This window comes from Podarcis tiliguerta (genome assembly GCF_965153285.1).
Source record: "Podarcis tiliguerta genome assembly, chromosome: 3".
Classification (NCBI taxonomy): domain Eukaryota; kingdom Metazoa; phylum Chordata; class Lepidosauria; order Squamata; family Lacertidae; genus Podarcis; species Podarcis tiliguerta.
The window spans coordinates 42028163-42048486 of NC_139536.1; the positions used below are offsets into that span (position 1 = coordinate 42028163).

At 42.8% G+C, this 20324-nt stretch overlaps 1 protein-coding gene across 3 annotated transcripts in view; it reads right to left on the reverse strand.

The window, feature by feature from the left end:
- The window catches only part of KIF26B (kinesin family member 26B), a 273118-nt gene that overhangs the window by 227427 nt on the left and 25367 nt on the right, over positions 1 to 20324 (reverse strand). The gene's annotated exons all lie outside the window — the stretch shown is intronic.

A 20324-nucleotide genomic window follows, 5' to 3' on the forward strand; every position in this document is an offset into this window, starting at 1 on the left:
GAAAAGCTAAACAATTTCTGTAACACTGTTACAACACAAGGAGAAACGAAACAAAAAAAACAAGCATATCTTCTGGCAGGAAATGCTTCTTTTGCAAAAGAAAAACACTTCTTTTTGCAAAGTTTCTGGACCATATGTCACAGTGCTACTGTAAAAACAACAAGAAATCATTCTGGGAGTATTATGTAAATGGACAGAACTAGCATTGTACTGATAAGACATTGCTGGATGGGAAATGTTATTTTTAAGCGAAAAGGCATGTGTAAAATGGAAACAAGTTATACATTAACTGGTGCCGGCTTGAAACCTGTATAATAAATAATAAATAAGCACTAATGACAAACAATATGAATTCAGACTGAACTTCGCCTTTCTCTGTGTTTTAAGATACAGTGGTACCTCTAGTTGCAGACACGATCCGTTCTGGGGTGCTGTTCACACCCTGAAAAGTCCGCAACTAGAGCAGCACTTCTGTGCATGCGCAAAGCGTGCAGAACGCTTCTGTGCATGCGGCAAAACCTGGAAGTATACACTTCCGGGTTTGCCGCATTTGCAACCTGAAAAGCCACAGCGTGAAGCAAACTCAACAAGAGGTATGACCGGATAGTAAAACAAATCTGGGTAAGATTCATTTCAGCCTGGGCACAGTCTGAGGCCCTGGACATTCCCAAGCATGCACAAGGCAACATTGTGGACAGTGTAGTTCCCAAAATGCCCAGCATCAACAAGGAAATGTCAATAACAATAATCTGAGCGCAAATAAGTTTTATCTTGTGATAGTGGGGGAAACTGTGATGAGATGACCTGTGTGCTTGCTCCACTGACCGTCTAGGTTGATGCGTAATTTCAAGATGACATCTCTCTCCTCTTAGGTTTCTTTATCTTTAAACCAGACTTGGGTTGGACAGACCTTCAAGTAAAGTTCTGGCTTATCTGAAGTAGGACACACTGTTACCCTGAGGCACTGGCAGCTCAGTGCCATGAGAACTACGCCTCCTGTGATATTTAACTGTTCCGTTCACAAAGTCTATCTGCAGGATCTCCTGGTCCAGTATAATTTTGTGGCTTTCAGGCTATGAATGGATTGCTTTTTGCCAATTACAGTGCTTCATGTCAGCGGTTGTCACTGTGTATTTGTGGTTGCTTCCACACAGCTCCAATATATGTCTTGTGGTTTGGGCAGATTGTGTGTTTACAAACCATGACAGTCATGCCCGGTGCATGAATAAGATGGATGGATAGAGAGGAGGTGAAACTTTCAACATTACAGTGGTACCTCAGGTTAAGTACTTAATTCGTTCTGGAGGTCCGTTCTTAACCTGAAACTGTTCTTAACCTGAAGCACCACTTTAGCTAATGGGGCGTCCAGCTGCTGCCGCGCCGCCAAAGCACGATTTCTGTTCTCATCCTGAAGCAAAGTTCTTAACCTGAAGCACTATTTCTGGGTTAGCGGATTCTGTAACCTGAAGCGTATGTAACCTGAGGTACCACTGTATAGTTTGTCTGCAGGTGCAAAAATGGGCAAAGTCTGAAAACCTTGAGTTCTTTCACTATGATAAGGATAAATACGTCTGGCAGAAAGGTTGTTTTCCAAAAACCAGGATAATGGTTACTTTTTAAATTAGTTTCACAAAAATTTACACTGAAGAATTTCAGTACCGCTGAAATTGAATTTACAAGAAGATGTTTTGTTTTGCAGACAATGGGGATACTTCATAGTCTAAAACACTAAACACGGTGGAAATGTTTTGGAGGTGCATACTCAAAATGAAGGGCTCAAGGTTATACGGGGCCTTCTTTCAAATCAGAACCATTCATTAAAGCATTTATGTTTATCAAGACTACAAACTGAGGTCACTCCTTTAGGTTCCATGGAACCTGCAATGGCTGTTTTCTCTTAATTCATGATTGCTAATTACAAGTCTGATTGAATATAGCCTGTCTTTAATTATACAGTCTCTTTATTTTATTTTTATAAAAAAAATCCAATCAGACACTAAATAAATGCTATTGTTATAAGGAGTCAGGGTCAACATACCAGGAGACCTTATTACCATGTGCATTGGCTGTAGCAGAAATCAAGGGTTGTGTAATGATATTCAAAAAGTGTGAATACTTCAAGAAAGTCCTACAAATAGTGGAAGCTACTTTTCCCATTCTAAACCATTACTGTCCCATAGGCTTTTAAGCCAGAGATGAAGCCCTCCAGGTGTTGTGGGACTATAATTCTCATCTCCAGCCCTGACCATTGGCCATGCTGTTCATAGCTGATAGAAGCTGTATTCCAACAACATCTAAAGGGCCGCAAGTTCCCCATTCTTGTTTCCAGCCTAGGGTGCGTTCGGTTCTGTTTTAACATTCCTCTTGCCCTTTCTGTAGTTAATCAAGGATTGTCCTTTCAGTCTCCTTTTACGCTGTTGTTGGAAGATAAAGTTAAGACATTCATTAGCAAATCATGTATTCTGGCACAGGCTAAAAATGCCAAAGCTTTTTATCTCATGCTTCAAAGATGCAACTGTCACACAGAAGCCTTTGGGAGAACGGTTCCCGAATTTGAAATTCGTATTAAGTCTTGTAGAAGGCAGCACAAAAGTAAGCCTTGCACCTTGAAAGCAAAGGAAACAAAGAGAAACTTTATCTCTCATATTTAAAACACTAGGCAGCATCTCGGTAGTATATTCTGTAGTTCAGGGCCAGAAATGCTCCACTTGCAAAGGTCAGGAAAATATTCAAGTTGGTCCATCTCTGGCTCACCAAAGAACTGCCTGGCCAAAGAGAAGCAACAAGAGCAAGCAGGTATACGCATTTGCATAGTGGTCCCTTGTGTCCCTGCAAGTCCATAGATTTGAGCAGTATGTTGATGAAGGTCCACATGTTAGCATGCCTATGCCATAGCTGTCAACTTACAGATTTGAAAATAAGGGACCAGCAGCCTCAAAAATAAGGGATCAGCAGCCAAAATAAGGGATTTTCCAGGCGCAGGTATGTTCAGCTTCTGAGCCCCTCCGAGCCAAAGGCAGAAAGCCCAGCCAGCAGCCAAACGAAGCCTCAAGCGGTGGTTCCCACAGCACAGCAACCCGGCAAGGGGATGCAGCAAGTAAAACCACCATCACCTCTCTGCTGGGAAGTGCTGAGCAAAGGCGAGTCCCCAGGCAACGATTTGATCGGCACAAGGCATGCAAGCTCCACCCCCCAGTCATTCTTAGACTCCTTATTGGGTGAGCAACGCAGCCAAGCAACACAGTTGGAGCCTCCCTCCTCCCTGGCCGTCAGGGAGGGAGTGAGAGGAGCTGCTTCCTTTGAAACCCAGGAAATTTAAGGGACATCACCAATAAGGGACAGCAGGGGGACATGACACTGGGATAAGGGAGTTTCCCACCAAATAAGGGACGGTTGACAGCTATGGCCTATGCCCCACCTCAACTGATCACTGTTGTTATGGTCCATTGTGCAAACTGAGGCTGCTGAAAGTTGACAGCTATGGGCCAAATGCAGCCCTCCGGGTCTCTCTGCCTGGCCCCTGTAACTCTCACCAGGCCATGCTCCTGACTGGCCCTGTTTTGCACCTTAAATATTTTTGCCTGGCTGGAATGTGTCCTTGAATGCCTCTTGCTTGTTTGGATGAAGGATACAAGGGGATGGGTGATTGTGTGTAGAGACCAGCCTACTGGTACAATGGCAAAATTTGCATTCGGTCCTCCGCCCACTTTTTCCTTCTAGCCCCACCCACCATAAGCATGTTGCCTGCAGAAAATTCCCTAGAAGAAACACAGTCCTTGGGCTGGAAAATGTTCCTTACCCTTGGTGTGGAACAGGGAAGCACGGACATGTCCAATACCACCCACACACATTCATACCCACTTCAATGGTAACATCTGTGCAGGGCATGCAGAGACTGAAAACAAAGGTGCCAGCTTTCAAAGCAGAGCAAAATCAAACCTTGAAAATATATGAAAATCTTAAATAGATCGTATGTTTTTAGTTTGGGTTGCAGCCATGCCCCGCTATTTATTAAGGAAACAACAACCCAGCCATTCTGGTCCTACCTGGATTTTGAACTCAGTTTTATGGATAACAAATAAGGCCTCTGGGGTGAAACACTCAACATTTAAAGACCAACTCTTAATGCAAAAGGTGTAGCAATCTCCTGTTCAGGCTGCTTTCAGGCCTGCTAAGCTTCGGCTGTAGTTTTAAAATATTTTATTCATCACAGCCTAGTCTTCCCCCAGTCTGGGGATCTTTGAACTCCAGCTCCCATCAGCCCTTACCAGTATGATCTGGCATAGCTGTCAACTTACAGATTTGAAAATAAGGGGCCAGCAGCCAAAATAAGGGACCTGCAGCCTCACCTGTTCCAGGCACTCCAGTCTTCCTGTCCTCCTGCAGTCTGGTCAAACTCATGCTGAGTAGCTTCGAGAACACTGTCCAACCAACTTTGTAACCAGAGGTTCAACTGAATAGAATCTGAATCACATGCACCACAAGGCTTATGCAGCCTCAACTTAAGATGGCTCCCCGGCCTGGCTTTGCACTGCAAAGTTTGCAGCAGCACGTGCAACAAAATGGCGTCCAGCATTCAAAACCCCCCTCAGCTTGCATTAACTAGCCACACACAAGGCATGCAAGTTCCACCCCCCAGTCGTTCTTAGACTTCTTATTCGGTGAGCAACACAGCCAAGCAACACAGTTGGAGCCTCCCTCCTCCCTGGCCGGCAGGGAGGGAGGGAGAGGAGCTGCTTCCTTTGAAATTTAAGGGACATCATTTAAGGGACATTTAAGGGACATTCATCAATAAGGGACAGCGGCGGGACATTGCGCTGGAATAAGGGACTGTCCCTTCAAATAAGGGACACTTGCCAGCTCTGATGGTCTGGGATGATGGGAATTGAAGCCTAAAACATTGCAGTGCTATTTTTCTAGAAAAAGTGGTGCTGGAAGTCACCATGAACTCCCTTGTTCTCTTATAATGGCAATGGCAGCCATCTGAGAAGTGCTAGAACTGAGGTCCGGCAAGTTCCGGCTGAGAAAACTGCCCTGTCTGGGAGTATGCTAGGCTGGGCTAGGCTGGCCAAAGGGGTATGATTTAACCATATATAACAGCTAGCTCCTTAAGCAACCCTCTCATATCCTGGACAACATTAATCAATAATGAGAGACTCACATGTTTTATCTTTTTCTTTCTTGCTTGCTTTCTTGCTTAAAAAAAACCAAACCAAACACTCATTAAAATGGCAATTTTGTATCTGAAACATTGGCAGTTGTGGACAGTAACTGCCTCTGTAGTATAAACTGGAAAGAATAAATGTAAATTACGGGACACTTAACTTTTCTGAATTAGCTGTTAAATGACACAATAATCGACAATACGATGTTTGCAGCATCTCATTAATAAAACTCACAAGTTGTTTTCAGCAATTACGTGCAATCATTGTCATGTTATCACTGGCCAAGAATCATCCCTCACTGTAGGCTTCAAACACATAATTATAATCTCAGACTGCCAAGAAAATCACCCTGTCTGAACGGAAGACATGGAGAAGTATCCCACTGACACAGAAAAACACATCAGCTAAAGAGAGAGAGAGACAGAAATAAATTTCATCATGCGAAGAACCTGCTGCAAGAGTGAGTCTCTACATTATTTTTCCTAACCTTTGTTCAGAGATTGAGATACTACTTCCCAGCGCCAACTTCTGAATCAACAAGCACCGCCACACCCTCTGCTAAGCATATGGCCCACCCAGATAGCAGTGACCCACTTCTACTTCCCATAACTGCCTGTCCATCCCTACTGTGTGCTACGAAGGCCATTTCCACTGTTCCGGCCTTCCATGAAATTCACTTTGGTTTGAAGACCAGGAGGATATTGACATTAGTAAAGTGCTGCTGAGAGGAAAGCGTGTTTTCTCAGAACTATTTCTAGGCAGGTCCTTTGCAAATTGCATTTGCCTCTCTCATCTCTCTTTTTTAAATATATAACCCCTCAGCTCAAATACAAAGAATACAGTAAATAAACAACAGCTGTCTTTCTAATCTATATGCTAAATTTCAGTACTTGGATTTTATCCAGCAAAGAAAGAAAATTAAATCAACTTTAATGCTTATATTTAATTCATCATCAAATGACCTGAGCCCTCGTATTGGTTAACTGATTTGTTGGTACAAAAGCCCTGGGAGAGAGAGAATTGGCTTGCCTCTTATGAGACAAATAAATTTGGGGCAAATTTTCCAGCAGCAACCAATTCTCAATGATTGATGTACAAGTATAAGCACACTACAGTTTTCCCACCAGAGTTTTTGCTATCCCCTGTATTACCTCTTTAAGAAGTTTGCCCATGGCTATAGAACCTGAACTGCTTCTATTACGGTTTTTTCTTGTGCACATAAATAATACTGATGGAACCAACAGTGGAAGAAGGGGCAACATCCTTCACTTGGTGCTCGTATCATGGCTTAGTAAAACAGTTTCTTGTAACCTCTAAATCGGGAAACCATGGTTTAATCACTGCTTGTGTTTGAAGACATGGCACCAGGATCTAATCTGTGAGAGGAGAAGGAAGGAAAAGGAGAGACAAGAAGGAAGCATGGTTCTCAGCCCAACAAACTATGAGTTGTTGGTTACAGATCACAATGTCTGAACCAGGATGGCATTTAACAGCTAACACAGACTGATTAAAAAAAACCCTCGAAAACTCACTCAGAAACAAGTGTCCAAGCCACTGCATTCTGATGACCACTTCTACCAGAAATGCAGTGAGCACCAGGTCAGGAGCCTGGCAACTCACCCTACAACAGAGTGAAACAATGCGCAAATCACTTCTAAGAGATAGGCGTATTTGACAGCAGGATATTAAATTACGGGTGCTTGATCAGCACTAGCACAAGTACCGCACTAAAATAAAAGTGGGCTTTTTAATTGTCTGTAAAAGCAGTGAAGGCTCAGTGCCACAAGCTGGCTTGATTCCACATACTTTAACTAAACTGGGTATTGGATTTGACTGCCAAACACTCCAGCTTAATTAGTTTATGCATCACAACCTGAGATAATTCACAATTGTTTAAAAGAACTGGACTGAGGTAGGGCCTTTTAGAGGAAATTTAGCATAAAACGCATGGTTTGATCATTGTGGTTTTTTTCACATTTTTTACAGGGTGTATTCAGTAAAAGTAATTCTTTAAAATATACAGTCAGATATATATATATATATATATATATATATATATATATTCCAAACGTCAATATTTTTACTGCAATGTTTGCTCATTTTAAGCTACTCTCCTAGAGAATTTGGAAGTTCTACAGCAGCTTCACTAAATCTTTGTTCGCTTACAGGAGTTTGTTGCTACTTGTCCTATTAGGGTGTTGCCCCCTCTTGTTGTTGCCTCACAACTTTGGCTTTTTTAAACACTTTGCTCCATTACATGAGTTCTGTGTTAAATGTTAATATAATCATTCGTTCACTTGTCAAACGTCATTATTATCTCTTTGCAAAGTAGTTATCCTATCAGGTATTAAACATCTTGCTTCAGGCTTTTGACTATCCTCAGGGAAATTTAGTTGCTTCAAAAAGTTAACTACTTTATTAGCTTCCCCAAAAAACATTTCATACATTTTAATGCGTAAACCCAACATTACTGATCAAAAATGAAATGTGACTTAAGAGGATTTAAAGAATAATTAATGACAATCCACTGCACTGTAAGTATTCTATTTTAATCTTACCACATTCATAATAAAAATACAACCTGTGGCACTTTATATCTGCAGTGTATTGTTCAGTCATGGAATAGCAAATGTGTGAAATTTTTTTTTTTTACAGGTAGGCAAACAGTTGCGTGCTGAGATCCCCCAAACACCCCCAAGCCCAAATAACTCACACATCACACATTAATTTTTGTTTAAGGTTTTTGGCATAATTTTGGCCACAACTTTATTCAATATACAAATTGTGAGTGGTTGCTTAGGCATTGGTTAAGACTAGCTGTCCCCCCCGCCTTGGGGGACAGCACTGACTTCCGGATTCCAGCGGAAGACAGTGTGGAGGAACAAGATCAGGGATAACTGGAGCTGCGACACAGACCCTCAGCTTCTCCCCGCATGCTCCTAGGGGCATACGCGGCCCAAACCCGATTCCAGGGGTTTGGACGAAAGGATGGTAAGCCCCTGAATTCCTTTACCGGAATTCCCGTGCAGCAGCAGCTTTGGAGGGGCAGGCACAGCCAAGCCATACCCCTCCACCAACCAATTTAAACCAATGCCTAACCGCCAACCTTACAAGTTGTGACGATTTGCTACGCAGTAGGCGAAAACCAGATGGCACACACTAATCAGCCAAATGGAAAAATTCCTACCAGGCCCTCGCATCAAAGCGAACGACCCCTAGACAGGCATAGCAAGGTCAAGGCGCAAGCCCCAACAAGGGAGGGCGGGCGGGCGATCCGATGCCCACAGCGAAAGAGAAAGCAGCTTGCTGTGGGCCAGACTTAAATATGCTCTGATTCCACCCCCAAATTGGCAACATGCAATTTGCCCCAGCAACAACACAACCAATCCACGCCAGGCCCCTTCCTTCAATTCTGCCTGGCAATTACAGGGTGCTTGTCTGGTCCCAGCTGCAACACGTGCTCTCCCTTAGTGAGAACACGCTTTACAGTAATAGCTGGTCCACAGCATTTGTTGAGCCAAACAAATGTCCTGAGGCTTCTCCTCCTCAGCACACTTTAGGCGTTGGGCTTGTTTCCATCACCTGTGGGCCAAGGAACTGACGAAAGGGGTTCTTGGATGTTAACAGGATCCAAAGAACCTCCTTTGCCTTGCCACGTACCTTTCTACACATAGGAAACCAGGCTAGTCTGATTCCTGTTCCTGCCCAGTCCCCCTCTTCTGCATCTCCTGGGTTTTGTGAGCACCCGTGACCTTGGTAGTATTTGAACTTTGGGTTTCCAAGACAAGTCCAGCCCTCAGCCATAGTGGCTTTCAGTTGTTGTACAGAGGAAGGCTGTTTCCTGCCTATGCAAGGGTTGCCATGTGCCTGGGAAATCCAGGACATGTCCTCTTTTGTGGGGCCAACATGCCCAACCAGGGGGATGCTTATATTTTAAATGAAATGTCTGGGAGGGGTTGGGGGTGCTATTTATTCATTTATTTATGGGAGGGTTGCTTGGGCTCAGGTGGTTTTGGCTGTTCTGCATGTTGCAGTTGCTGCCAGCCCAACCCAGGGCAAGAGACTGGAATCAGCTCGGGCTCTGCTCTTTTTTGTTTCTGCAGATATGGCAACCATAGCCTATGCCATTACCTGAGCAACTCAATACAGTGGTACCTTGGTACTCGAACGGCTTGGCTCCCAAACAAATCACTTCCTGAATGCCGCAAACCCAGAAATGAGTGTTCCAGTTTGCGAATGTTTTTCAGAACCCGAACATCTGACATGGCTTCCGATTGAGTGCAGGAAGCACCTGCAGAGTCAATTGGAAGCCACGCCTTGGTTTCCTCACTGTTTCGGGAGTCGAACGAACTCCCACAACGCATTAAATTTGAGAACCAATGTACCACTGTAGATGGAGTCTGTTTTCTTTCTTTATTTTTAAATAGCTATACAGAGCTATGAATCAAAGAACTCCATAGTGGTTTACAAACTAACAAATAAAATCAGCATTACTAATACAAACCAGACTTGGCATAAATATAGCAGGAGCAAAAACCTAAGGGTGATAACGTAATAGGAGGATAGTTCTGGCCAGTCTACCTGGGTGCCAGTCAACACTATATATTGTAACTGTTAAAATAGCCACAACATCCTCCCCTAATGAGAGACCAAAGTATCATGGATATATCTGAAGGCTTTTCCCAGTAAGAAAAGGAGGCACAACCAAAGAGCCAAGCGAAAGCTGAGAAACAGCAATCTCAAAATGAGATCAATGCACAAAGAATAAAGCAAAGATCTAAATCATGTTGAGAGAAGGCTGAAAATTCCCGTACGCAGGACAGTCCAAGCAAGCCTTTTGATTGCCAATCAATAAGGAGGCTTAGAAACGTGACGGGAACTGCCTTTTCCTATTCCCAGAAAAACTAATAAAGCAATTAAAGGAGAGTTTCGCTAAGCCATTGCTATAAAATAATTGACTTTTAAATTGAGATGTGAGAAAATAGGTTAGACAAGGTTAGAAAAGGTTAAAGGAGAAGTTAGGACATAAGGGGAGAAATGATTGTTTTCTTCTGCAAATAAGAAAAAAAAAGGATTAAGGACAGCCTTACACAGCTTTGCCTTTGGAAAGGGCCTCGTCCCTGTCCTCTAGATAATTGCTAAACAAGGAGCTTCAAACAAAACTTGCAATTATCTACTTTCTCTTCCTCAGCAGTTTAGTAAGCTGAACCCAACCAAATGCTATTGTGTGGGTTGCAGCCAGCCAGCCAAACTCTTTTCTAGAATACTACTTTCCATTCAGTGCCAGATTACCAAATAGGTAGAGGCCCTGCGACAACAGATCAAAATAATATAGAGCTGATCTTGATCTTGTTGGTAAAATAAAAAACGCATTAGGAGATCCTTTGTGAGGGCCCCTCCAAGATTTCGACTGCCTTAGGGGCCTTCATAGGATTTAATCTGGCACTCCTTTCCCAGTTTTCTGTCATTCCCCTTCCCCAACAGACAGAACATTTTGAGGCCATGGAGCATGTGTAGTGCTCACTGGGCTGTTTGGTGGGTCTAAAGTTTTGGTGTGATTTTGGAAATATGGGGGTTTTGCTGCCTCCAGGCCTGCCAGTACGTTCCTCTTGTATTTTGGCACAGGGGGACTAGCACTCAGGTAATTAGTTCACTGTACATATCTGGGAAGCATCTGAAAAGCTCACCTCTTCGGCCCCGACAAATGCAATCTTCAATGGAAAGCCAAAGCAATATATTGCTCCAATAAAAATTTAAAAAATTATCTCGTTGAAGTATTCTGTGGGAAAGCTGATTGAAAGAGATTGCCAACAGGTGTGTGATAAATAGGGCCTGGGATTTCTGTCAGGTGAAAGCTTGCCAGAAAGGTTGGGGAGAAAGATAGGTGGACGACTTCACCTCACTCGCCAGGTGCAGAATGTTGCTGGTAGCAATGAAAGCTACTAGTTGAGCTGCCAAAAGCTAGATAGCTTTACTAACCTCTCTCTCCATCCTATGAGTGAGGGGCAGGGAACCTGGAGCATGTACATGGCTTTAATATATTATACTATTAATTAGCATTGTGGCCAAGATAAAAAAAAAAACTAGCATCTGGGATACAAAATAAATAAAAACAAAGGTTGGACAAGTTTTAAACCAGCCAGGTGGCAAGCCTAATCCCAGTCAAAGGGAGCTTGCTGATAACCATCAGCTCATTTCACACAAGTCATTAAACATCCATTAGAATGTAATTAGTTTTTATCACTGCGGACCTGTGCTGACCTGAAGTAGAATTTGAGCTACAGGACTGAAGCACGTTTTCAGAGCTCTGAATCATTCAGTCGTCCACATTGCTTCAGAGCTGGATGCCAACCTCTTGTATGTTGCTCCTGGTGGGAGGTCTTTAGAGGAGGACTCCACAGAGATCCTGAGCTGGTGTACCCAAACGCTGCCTCTTCAGACATGGAAAGGCTTGGTTGAGAAACGGGCAGTGCCTGAATTACTCATGCTACACAAAGCAGTTATTACAATAATAACTGAAATATCAAACACACACGCTTCAAGCACCCACTTAGCTGGCCTTAACTTTTTCAGGTTTGTGTCTTGCGGAGCAGCTGACGCAACAGCGGGACCACGCATCCCTGGGCTTATGTACCCTTGTCTGATGGAGTGCATGCACGCAACCTGAGACTTCTCCAGCATGGAAGTTGCCACTGCTCTTCCCTTTTCAAGCCCCTCCTGGTTCTAGGGGACAATGGGGCAGGGGGATGGCATGAATGTGACTGGCCCACCTGTCGTCTGAACAGCCTCTTCCTCCTCTTCCAAAACATCCTGTACCCCTATCTTCATCTCTGACTGCTCTTCCCCTTCCCCTGCTTTGCAGATGGCACCAAACCCTATAAATTGCTGGCCCCCTCTTCTGGGTCAGTCTCCAGCCCCTTTACCTCTGCCACACACTTGTCAGGGTCTTGCCAGTCCAGACACAAATTCACAATCTCAGATGCAGGATAATATCTCACTGCCATTTTTAAAAAGCAACTCAGAGATGGCCATTTCTGTATCCTTGGGGCCAGCAAGAAAATGGGTCCACCGGGGACCAGAAGGGAATTCTACTGTACAAACAGACCCTTTCATGAGTGTCTAGGCTCCCAAATGAGTAAAAAGATCACAATTATAGAGCAGATAGCTAAAAATACACTTACATATTATATACTTGTAGCATAGAATAAAAACGGAAAGATGCAACACACTGCAAGGTAAATATCAGTGGGTTAGAGCCAGGCTTAGTCAGAGCAGACACAGTAACATTAATGAAATTAAAGAATAAAAGCTGACAATCCAAGATAGGATACATGTATTTATAGACAAATGTTCTTTAAAGTTTTTTAAATACCACTTTTTGTCAAACATAACCTCCAAGTGATTTCTCTAAAAAAGTAATCAATAATAGCAAAATCAATAAAACATCATAACACACTATTGGAATATTCTTAACAAATAATAGCAGTTTCATTCCATTTATCAGCAATACAAGAAGAGATCCAAGCAAGCACAATATGATTTAACCTCCAAAGGGCTTAGGGAAGCAAATTGGTTTTTACCGTAGGAAAAGTTGTGGCCATTTGTGCTTCCAATCACGTAGACGCATACGAATATATAACTATTTCCAGGGGAAAGGGTAAGCTACAGAAAACTGCCCATTACTACTGCTCAAAGGTAGCACTGGAATGTCACCATTCAGACAGTACTTGGAAAATTGCAAAACTACCTGTGGAAATAGCTGCTTTCATTTTTCAGAGCAAATGCTCTCCCTCGCACTCTGGGTTTCTGGAGGAATATCCTGAACATGTGCCAAGGTGAAAGATCTAAGGCCGAAAATTATAGGTCATTTACCTAAGTTATCTCTCTTTGCCTTTGGGGGAAATGTCCTAAAACAGCTATAAAGTTATAATTATCCAGGTGGCAAATAGCCCTTTAAGGCTAAAGTTTACCAGTGTTCATAACAGCAGCTGTTAAAAGGAAGACAAGGAGAGAGAGAGAGAGAGAGAGAGAGAGAGAGAAGTCAAAGAATTCACTCTCCACCCTCACCATTAAAGTAAGGCAGCCTTGCTTTATTAAACAAAGAGGTGATTTTTAAAAGTCTGTATACGATGACGTTAATAGTAGATTGATTGAATTCAACTTAGTCCTATTCAGAGTAGACCCACTGAAATCAATGAAGCTACGTTAATCGTAGTCATTAGCTTCAATGGGTCTACTCTGTATAGGACTAGCAATGAATACTACCCATGTGTTTAAAGTCATCTTAGAAATCTGTTGTATCTGCCTAAGCCATACTCAGTAGACCCATGGAAATCAATGGACAAGTTAGTCATGACTACTTTAAACCCATTCATTTCAATGGGTCTAGTCCATAGGTTCCCAAACCATGGTTTGCAGACCACTAGCGATCCACAACTTGTCTTAAAAAAATTAAATTAAAATTATACAACATCTAGCACAGTACATTGCAATTGCTGCAGCAGGCAGAAAAATCCTTAAGTGGCCCGCCAAGACACTCCACAGTTTTCAAGCGGTCTAGGGGGAGAAGAGTTTGGGACCCACTAGTCTAGGACAAGAATGACATTAGTCAGACGCAACCCATTGGCTACGAAAATGGCATTATTTTGTAATATAACATATTTTGTTATGCAAAGTTCAGTGGTTCTGAAAGAAAACTAAGTTTAAGATATGTTGCTGGGAAATCTAAAGTTCATAGCCTAAATGGATTTGTTTATCTGTTATATTTATTAGGCACCTCATAAAATAATTTTCCTAGGCAAAGTGGAATACTTTAAATATAAAACAGGCTGAAGCACAGCGCTACAATCGATTCAACCCTGAATCCAAACTCTGCATAAAAGAATGAAGCAAATGCAACCGATAGCAACAAAAGCTTTAACACAAAAGTTAAAGGTGTGTTAAGTAAGGGAGGGAACCTCCAGCCCACAAGTCTAATTAGGCACACCAAGGGACCCAAATAGGCTCACGAGGTCATTTTCTCCAAGGCAACCTGCCCCACGGCTGGTATCATACAGCATCCGGTATGTTATGCAAACGCATCCAGCTGCAGTTGCAAAAGCACAACTGGGAGCATTACAATGTGCTGCTGGTTATTCCTATGCCAGCACGGCTTCCATTCAGCATTTTTATTTTGGCTCCAAATGCAAGTCCTAATGGGAATGGCTTACTTGAGACCTCCCAGGCAGAAGACCCCTAGGATCTGCTGCGCTTGGGCATTTCTCAACTGGAGCTGGCTGCTGAGTGGCTAAGGCTAGTCACACAATATGATGTCACTTTAAAGAGACATGCCTTCCCCCAAAGGATTGTGGAAGTTGTAGTGTGCGGTGTGAATGTGGTCTTAGTGACTGTGTGTGGTGTTGTTGTTGTTATATTTTTTTTAGATGTGCATTCGCCCTTCATCACTGGGTGGTTTGCAGTTACTGAGTGTCTCCTCGCTGTCCTCCCCAGCAAGCATGTTTGTATATATACAAGCAGTGTAAGTTACTTGTCTGTGCCACTCCCTGCTGAGTGTATGTGCTACATGTGTGTGGACATGAAACTGGCATGTGGCCCTTGGAGGCTGGTCAGCCTAATAAGGCTGTCAGGACAAAGGAGGTTAGCCACCCCTGCTTTAAACAGGATTTGCTACACCATTTTCCCACGCCCAGAGCTTGCCATGCTCTGAGGGTCCTTCCTCAGAGCAAGGCATCATGGGTGAGGTGGCCCTGAGAACACCTGTTTCATGTTGCATAGTTTGCGACAGTAAAAATCTACACTGGAATTATTACAGTGATGGTAAATATATCCCCGTCCCACATGGGGACACAGAACCCCACCCACATCAAAAGATTCATATTCTAGACAGCTCAGTTGGGACCACATGAACATTTCTGCTTCCATACGCAAATCTCCCATTCTAGATAAGGGTATTTCTACCCCATTTTAGCGTCATGGTGTCAGGGTATAGTCTGTTTGTTGCTACAAACACAATTATGTGTTCTGGTATTTGCAACAAAATGGTTGGCACCTCTTTGTGCTTAAAAGTAAATGTTCTGCTAATACTAGTAACCATGTTCCGTCATGCTGTTGTAAAACAGGAAGACCATGAGTATGCCCCACTGAGAGCAGAGGAAGAAAACTGGGCAACTTTCCTTGCAAGCCAAAAAATGTAATCGCAGCAATATTGCTCATTCACCGGCTCAAGCAAAATACAAATTCAATTGGTCTTAGCATTTGGCTAAATGATGTCTTGCCGTATTTCTGTCTCTTGGACATTGCACTGCCAGGGTCTAGGAATCAGCACTCTTTTAAAAAAAACAACCAGACTAAATGACACAAATTAGGAAGACTATCATGGGTTTACGTAATTTGCATCCTTTATTATGTAGTGTAAATGGACAGGAGTGGGTGGGGGGATTTTAGGCATACAGTATTAGGAAAAGGGAGCAGGAAATGGAGGAATGGAGAAAGTCTGGATGTTACGTTGAGTAGAAACCATTAGCCCTTACAATTAGATCCAACTCAGGCCCAGAGTCTCAACTGGAATTTTCTGCACAGGTCCCCTCTCTAAGAACATAAGAAGAGCCTGCTGGATAAGGCCAATGGCCCATCTAATCCAGTATCCTTCTCTCAGCGGCCACCCAGATGCACTCTTCCCTCCTGCAGTTTCCAGCAACTGGAATTCAGAAGCACTGCTGCCTCTGATCAAGGAGGCAAATCATGGCTGTCATAGCTGGTAACCTTGGAGAGCCTTATCCTCCATGAATTTGCCTAATCCTCTTTTAGCTGCATCCAAGTTGATGGATAAGGGCTAAAAACTGGCACTTAAAAAATAAAAGTGGAAACCTGAAAAATCTGTACATCTTATTAGATTCCATGAAAGAGTGTAAATGCAAAGTCCAATCAGAGTCATGGAAATTTTACAGCACCCTATATATAGTGCTATATGTCCCTACATAAAAAGGTAAAGGTACCCCTGCCCGTACGGGCACCCTCTTGTCCTTTGCCTCAGGGAGTAAAGTGTTTAAGGACAGCCCTGAAACTCTGCTCTTATTTCCCTTAAATTTGTTACTAGAGATACGCAGCCATAAACAAAGGCATTGAGAGGCCTGTGTAAGGACATTACACAACCCCAAAGCTTCTGCCCATTTCTCCTGGGAACTACATGTGTACTAGCAATGCATCACCTCTTGTGATTATTCAGTTTTCAGAGAAACTATCATTATCCTGAGTTAATAAGAGTATGCGCAATCCAATAAAGGCCCAAGACCCATTTTTGTTCTCTACAGAGATTGACTAAGAAAAAAACCTGCCTCATCTTCGCCAGTGCAATGTGTTCAGGATGAAACGCAGAAGCCCTTATTTCACACCTTTGGTGCTTCCTGCTGGCTCCGGCTGGGAGTTCTAAAGTGCTGAGAGATTTTGGTTTTGGAATGTGCTGCACAAGCCTATTCAATATAAGCAATACATGTTGGATGGCCATCTGTCATGGATGCTTTAGCTGAGATTCCTGCATTGAAGGCTTGGACTACCGGTACATGATCCTTGGGTCCCTTCCAACTCTACAATTCTATGATTTTATAAGTTATCTTTTTTAAAGTACATACCTTCACATATATTGACTTCTAATCACAAATTATTGGGACAGAAAACACAGAAAACAAACACACATGAATAAAGAGAATCCCCCCCCCCCCCCATTTCTTAGTGCATGAGCTTTTAAATTGTGGTGGCTAAGAACACAGCTCTCAACTGTCCTGGGAAAACTGCAACATCCCATTTTTTCACATGAGAGAATGATGTTCGTTTTGGGCCCCGCAATTTCACCCTGAAAAAAGTGCTTTTTTCTGGGGCCACAATCTTGCATTGGTCACATGAGTGGCCCGTAATTACAAACGTAACAAAAGCCCTCATAAACAATACATAAAACATCAAGAAGTACACAACCAAATTGCAATTTCCACACAAATCATATTAAGAGCTAAAATATACCCCCCAAAAATCATTAAAAGCAACAACAACACACACTCAACAAAACCTCTAAGCAGGACCCTAACCCAAGAGTCTGTTCAGCAGCCTCAGCTTTTGTAGCTGATGTCAGTCAAGGCCCCACCATCCCAAGCCAGGTGGGAAAGGCCTCCAAGGCAGGGAGCAGGACTTCCAGGACTCACAGTCAAGATGGTAAGTGTAATAATCAAAAGATGTGAGTTACCTGTACATGGTCAGATATCCTTAATTAAGATGTTATTGAAATCAATAGAGCTAATTACACCTAACTCAGGGTAAATTGTGGCAAGTACACCACTTATTTTCAGGTGCTGGGTGCAAACTGGATGATACATCATAGTACAGAACTATTTCAGTTATCTGAGAACTCCGCTTTTCTGAATTCAGTGCATGCCCCATGTCAATTAACTGTTTGATGATTAAATCAATGGGGCTTATATACGCATCCATGCTCTCAGATGTAGCCCCTGTAGAGATTTCTTTTGTTTGCTAGAACATCTGGTTATCTAAATGCTCTGGAAGTCCTTCACTGTGCAGATAAAATATGCACCGTTCAGGTTTTTTTAATAACAGACAACACAGAAAAGACCGTAACGAATTACCATTCACCCTTTTTTTAAAACAAAAAAAGTGGAACTACAGGAACAGCCACACAAAGAACCCTGAACAGGCTGAACATCCATTCCGAGTTTTCACCACTCACAGCAAAACTAGAAATTTGATTCCTACATCTCAGAGTTGTTTCGTCACCTCAAGAGCAGATGAGCATCTGTCCTTCACATCTGTATGGCAAGCTCAAAAGCAAGACAATCCTGGGCTGTTCTCTGTTTTATCAGCTCCTATAAATGCAGGCTGCCAGGCAACACAGCAGGCTGCTGTCTTAGGGGTTAGACTTAATTGCTACATTCACAGAGCCAGGGGCAATCCTATCCAGGTGAGCTATTAGTTAGCAGACAAAAGAAAAGAGGTTTAAAGTTTTTAGTGCACATGTTTTGAGGAAAAGAAACTGCAGTATGTACAGAAAGTAGGAGGGTTGTAGCAAATTAGGGCCTCTCATGTTTTGATTGCTCTAACATGCCTGAGCCATCCTGACAGGACCCATCACCATGCTGTGATAAAGGGATGGCTGGGCTTCCTCATGACTTCAGCCAATATACAGATGTCCTTCACATATGACTGCACTCTCAACATTTCCCCCTTTAGTTGGATAAATGAGGACTGGACTTGCATGGAGTTTGATTTCCGCCCCTTTCGCTTTGAAGTGCACATACTCTCTGTCCCCAATATTTTGTTAAAGGCCATATAAGCATAAGAAAACAAAATGGGAAGTTCTCACTGTAATTGCCACATCACCAACGTCCTCCTCCCTGAATTTAAAAATTCATTTAAAAAAGCAGGAGCCAAACTATGAAGCAAAGGGGATAAAAGAAGAATTGATCAGCTAAACAACATACATTAGACACCAGTTGCCATAGACAGCACGCAATAAAACTATGAAGAATTTTAATCCATCTTCTACAAAAGAGGCTACAGTGTGAACAACCATGATAGATAACTAGGCAATACTTGAAGAAACTATTCATCAGAAGGGGACAAAGCTCCCCTTACTACTCTTCGTAATACAGATTATTAGCATTTATATGATGTCAAGCGTAGCCTTAGCCCTTTGATCTTTGAGGAGATACAGGCTGGCTGTAAAATAATAAGTAACGACAAGAGTAGGAGCCCAGAATACCCACTGCTGTATTATTTAGTACAACAGGAAATATTAAGGTGCATTTAACAAGCAAGGATTCATCCCAGGCCACAACTGACTCAGGATGGAGCACTATGGTGCAAGTCAGAGGAGACCTATCAAGAGATCAATGCTACACTGCATTGGTAAAATGACTATTTCCTCCTATCAAATTAACTTCCACTCTCCTTCCTCATTCCATTCCTTCCCCAAGCAGTAATATTTGTCAGCTGATTGCTTTCTTCCCCTCAGGCTACTTCTCATTTGCTGCTGGGCTTTGCTCTCCAACAGCGTTTCTCAAGCAGTGGGCCAAGCACCACCCAGGTGTCCTGGCCTGGAGAAATCTAGCAACAGCCACTTTCAGGCAGCACTCAGTGCCACAGACTGCCCACTGCCTCCCCACTGGTCTGCCTTGCCCCCTTAGCCATGCCAGTGTCGTTTGGTTGGACCAGCGCTGACAGCAGTAACTCCTTACATGCTGAGGACAGGTGTCCAGGAGACAGAGGAGTTCAGGGGAGAGGGAAGGTCTTTCTCCTCTCAGGGAAAAGCGCCAAATGAGTTGCTGAGGGAAATTAGAAAGTGAGGCAAAATTAATATTTATGAATAAATAAATACAGTGGAAATAGAAAGGAAAGGGTAAGAAAGCTGTTATATACGGAAGAAGTGAGTGTGAACGGAACAAGTAGAAGGGATAAAAGAAAACAGCAGTTTATGAGGGGTAATATGGCACAAGCAGAACGTGAAAGGAGAAAAGAAGAAATTACAGGAGATGGGTAAAAGGAAAAAAAAATACTTTGATAGGTATGTAAAGGTGGGAAGGGAAACTATACAAGAAAAAATCTTCTCCCTTTAGAGCTTCCAAATCAGCAAATTCTGCCTAAAATGGAGAGGCTGAATCAAGCAAATGTTTGGACTTAGCTTTAGGAAGCAGAGCTGTGGAACTCCTTGCCACCATGAAAATGCTATGGCAAAGAATTTGCCAATTTCCAAAGATGGATTAGATATCAGTAGTAAATGATGTCAGCAACTGCTTATCCCTGGCTCTGCCACCATTTTGTGACTGGCTGTGCCCCTGCACCATCATTTTCTGACTGTTGAGCCTCAGTAAATTTTCAGCCATTTCAAGTGAGCCCTTGGGGTAGAACGTTTGAGAACCTCCACTCCTGAGTGGCAGCATTATTCCTTCTATAGTTTGGTTGTTGGATCAGCTGGAACTATTTGTGTAGAAAATACATCACAAAAATAACCTATCAGAGGATATACATATGTGTTGGAGAACTCTCTTCTCATGTGTATCCAACAAAGTCTGAACCTAAGCATCTTCCAGACATTTTACAAGATCTAATTTTTGATACTGGTTAAGTCATCATCCATTAGTTATTTCTAGCAGATTTAAA